The following is a 4,395-nucleotide window of genomic DNA, read 5'->3' as shown; positions in this document are numbered from 1 at the left end:
CACCACTAGAGGCATTGCAAGTGTGACTGCTGTGTCACATGTCTTTCAGTATGTGACACAAAAGAAAGACTATGTCTGTACTAAGTGTTCTGACCTATGAACATCTGAGTGATTTGTAGCCTAACACTCACTGGAAAAAAGTGAGACTCAGATGACCACCATTCCAGTGCCACACAGGCCCAGCGCCATAATGCATGAGCACAGTAGAGCACTCCAGTGGTTGCTCCTGAGGTAACTTCAGATACTTAGATACCCTTAGTGCCACTAAAAGGAGCAAGTACGTGGTGCAGAAAGTGGAAAAGAAAGACAAACAGAAGGGTACAATGAAGAGAGACAAAACTAGAGACTGAAGGGTAGTCAGGAACAGCCTGATGATGGCACCTGGGACCATATTGGGGTCCTAGACAGTGCTTTTACCTGGGACCCACATCTGGGTTCATGACCATGCAGCAATAGAGATCTGTTACCATTGGTGAATGGGCAGGCTGACCTCCCTGGTCTAGGCTGTCACCACAAACATGGTGATGTCTGAGAGCTATGTAAAACTGACCCCACCCCTGAGCATTAATGGAGAGCTGGCCTTCAGGCATGAGAGAAGAGCTGACCTCACCCCTACTCAGCTGCAGTACTCTAGAGAGCACATATTGGAAGCTGCAGGTAAACCAGCGGTGCTGAGGATACCAAGCAGGAATGAGTGAGCAGACCCTACCAATCATCTACTGTGCAGTGGCATGAACAAGGGAGACATACCCTCTTCCCCTTCACCCATCACATACTGTACCAGGTCATGAGATCAGGTGAGCTGGCTCTGACTCTTGCAAGCTGCAGCATTCAAAAGAGTAGGTCCTTCACCTCTTCTGGACAGAATAGACCCTAGTAGTAAGCTGGCACCAAGGATGTGAATATGGGAGAGCTGGCTCCACCATTTGTCTGCTGCTCAGTGACATGGGCAAAGGAAAGATGTCTCCATGCCCCTCACTTCTTGTTACCTGTGGCAGTCAGGAAAGTTGGCCAGGAGGTTATCAGAGGAGGAGAGGAAGAGCCCCTCAACTGCTACAGTACTTGGGAGAGCAGGCCCTGCACTTAGCCTGGACAGTAGGATAGAGCTGGCCCTGAATGTGGGTTACAGGTGAACTGTTCTGCAAAGCAAGAGAGTGGGAGAGCCATCAGATTAACCAGCTCAGATCTCCCTCAGGGCCAGATCAAGGACTTTGAATTGGACAACCCTAACATCTAGTCTATCAATGAACTATTTTTAATAAGTGCATGAAGGGGCCAGTTCTACAGATCAAAAACTACAGCATCTCCATGGCACAGGCCAAAAATGGACTGTCTAAGAAGAGTCCCAGTGAGGTCCCAATGTTGCTAGAGTAGCAGAAGCCAGAGGCCTCCTACCAGAAGAACCAGTCATTTCAAGACACTTGCAGGCAAAGAAGTGTGGACATAGGGGCATAATGTGAGATACACTATGCCACACTACAGCTTCCTCAAGCTTTTTTTCTTTTATAGGGAAAGTTTAGGTATGAGGGTAGGGGAAGATGTGTGGTATTGAGGTGCGTAGTGAGAAAAATCACACAGAATCAATAAAACGTTAAAAAAATAAATGTAATTTTCAGGGACTTCATGATGCAATTCCTGCAGTGTTGTCACCCCTGGTAGATGGGGCTTTTGTGTGAAGCAACTTGTTTTAATTCACCCATGCTCCTGAGAACAAAAGCATTTTCTCAACTTGAAATAAACAATTTAAAGCTCCAGGTTCCCGTGTGAGTCGTAGCTTGTCAAATCAGAGCTGGAGAATGAATGGACACATTTTTCTACAGCTACCTGGTAGAAAACTGCCATAAAGGTCTGGAATTTTCAACTTTAAGATCATTTGGAGAACGAACAGGAAAACATACCTGCTGCCTAGTCTAAATTACATATGCAGTCATTGTACAGTGTCTTAGGCAGAGGCATCACCAGTAATACCTGAAACAAACTGCTGCCAAAAACCTCATTTCTGCTGGTGCAAAGCCTAAGACATTTTACTCTGAAGAAGATAAAGTAGCTTGAAAATTCCTAAGCCAAACTAGTGAAATGAAAAAAATATGCAATTGAGAAAATTAAAGATAAAAATATCTAACCACATTTAATAAAATTGAAGATAAAAATAATCTATGTTTATAATCATATACCATGGTATTCTTAGCCTACATGAGAAAACCTCTCCTTGTAGCAAAGGGTGGTATACACAGAGACACATGGCTACTGAAGACATTGAGAATAAGTGAGAGTTAAGGACGCATTCCTAAACAAGATATTACCCAAGCTCAGGCTAAGGGAATGTTTCAGAGAAGTGGACCGAAAGAATGTAAGAGCCAGAAAAGAGGAAGACAGGCTGTGCAAGGCCATCTTCCAGTCAGAACATGGCTGTTGTAATTACAAATTCATAGCAGCTGTGGTTACCTGCTTTGGGACTGGGCACAACTGGCTCTTATCAGTGACTAATCATGGATAGGGTAAGAAGAACATGAGACTATACCCATCCCTGCTCAATTCAAGGGAAGCGGTGTCACTGTCTTCATTTGTGTAGCCACTAGTGACACTACCAGGGTCCAATGGATACTTTCAAACCTGTGAACATAGAGATAGCCCAGGTTATACTTGGAGGTTCAGAAAATTGACCCAAAAGCTATGATATGAGAAAGAGATTTCTAGAAAAGAGGGAACAGGAGATGTGTAAAGAAATTAAAAGGGTAGAATGAGAGCAATCATGATGCCCTACATACGTATTCGACATCCTTACAGAATAAAGTTATTTTTCTAAATCTCATTTCCAATAGCATCAAGAGCAAAATACATAGGGAAAAAACTTGAAAAGATGTAAAATATCCCTTTGAAAAATTTAAGATACTGAAGAATAAATTAAAGAGAGAACTAGAAGAAGGAAAGATTTCCCTCCTATGAATGGCAGAATACTGTAAAAGAGTGACATTACCACAAACGTATGTATCACAAACCAAACGAAATTCTAATGCGGTTTCCCACAAAAGTAGAAAAGGTGAGCTGGTCTTTCCTAGAGATAGGCACAGGGACATTCAGACCTGAAAAGATACATAATAGGTGACATTATATGAACCAAACAGGTTATATTTATAAATATATATATGGATATATGCATGTAAGAATAACTAGGGTAAAGGAGGACGACAAATTTAAAGAAGAATGAGGAAGGGTATATGGGAGAGTTTGGAGAGGGAAAAGGAAAGGGAAATGTGCTGCAATTATATTATATTGTCAAAAAATAAAAACTTTAAACTAAGTAATTCAAAATTGTGTATAGAAGCAAATGTATCTCAAAAGAATCAAAATAGAAAAGAATGTAAATAGAAAGAAAAATCCTAGAGTTATCATTCCATCTGGTCTCAAATTACAGAAATCACGGAATAGCAAAAACTGTAAGGTAATGGCAGAAAAGCAAGACATCCAGACCTATGGATAGCATGGAGGACTCAGAATAAATCCAACACAGTTATAGGTTCACTTTTTGACTAAGTTATCAAAACACACATTAGGGGAAAAACCAGCCTCTTCTATAAATAATAGTACTGGGAAATGTGAATCTGTCAACCGAGGAGTAAAAGTCTATCTATATCTCTCATGCTGCACAAATATCAATTTGAAATGAATCAAAGTTCTTAATTTAAAATCTGAATATTGAAACTATTAGATGGAAACATAAAGAAAACACTTCAAGAGGGAAGCATAGTAAGGAATTTCTGAAAGGAGCTCTAGTAACGCCGGAAATAGTCCCATGGAATTACAGATGGGACTACGTAAAATTAAAACGCTACTGCACAGCAAAGGAAACATTCATCAGACTGAAGAGACAACTTAAAGAATGGGAAACAATCTTTATCAACCATACCTTAGACATGAGATTTTTTTAGGATACATATTATATAAAATTTCTACTAATCTATGTGCATATGTACACATATCATGACAAAATTTAAACAGAAAAAAAATCCAAATTATCAAACTCACCCTAGTCAGAAGACTACCATCAAGAAAATGAGGGATGATAAATGTTGGTGAGGATTCAGAGGAAGAGGAAATTTAATTGTTAATGATGGAGATGTAAATTCATGTAGCCATCATGAAAATTGATAGAAGTTTTTCAAGAAACTAAAAACATAACATGTGTATATCATTCTTGAGTATGTATCAAAAGTAAATCTAAATTATTATTCCAAAAAGATATTTGACATCCACATTTATTGCTTCATTATTCAAAATAGCTAGAAAGTGGAGCAAACCTCCAGATCCATTAACAGATGAATATACAGAAAGAGAAAAAAAAAGAACCCAATGTATAGATATAAAATTTAACTTTAACTAGAAAACATAAGATTA

At 39.4% G+C, this 4,395-nt stretch overlaps 1 non-coding gene across 1 annotated transcript; it reads left to right on the top strand.

Moving 5' to 3' along the window:
• LOC120093458 (small nucleolar RNA SNORA17) lies at positions 1-128 on the top strand. The gene has a single exon (XR_005486513.1). It is a non-coding gene; the product is annotated as a small nucleolar RNA SNORA17 (small nucleolar RNA).
• Positions 129-4,395: the final 4,267 nt, after the last annotated feature.

This window comes from Rattus norvegicus, chromosome 6 (genome assembly GCF_036323735.1).
Source record: "Rattus norvegicus strain BN/NHsdMcwi chromosome 6, GRCr8, whole genome shotgun sequence".
Lineage (NCBI taxonomy): Eukaryota > Metazoa > Chordata > Mammalia > Rodentia > Muridae > Rattus > Rattus norvegicus.
Note: the sequence above shows the minus strand (reverse complement) of the source record. Positions and strands in the feature narration are given on the sequence as shown.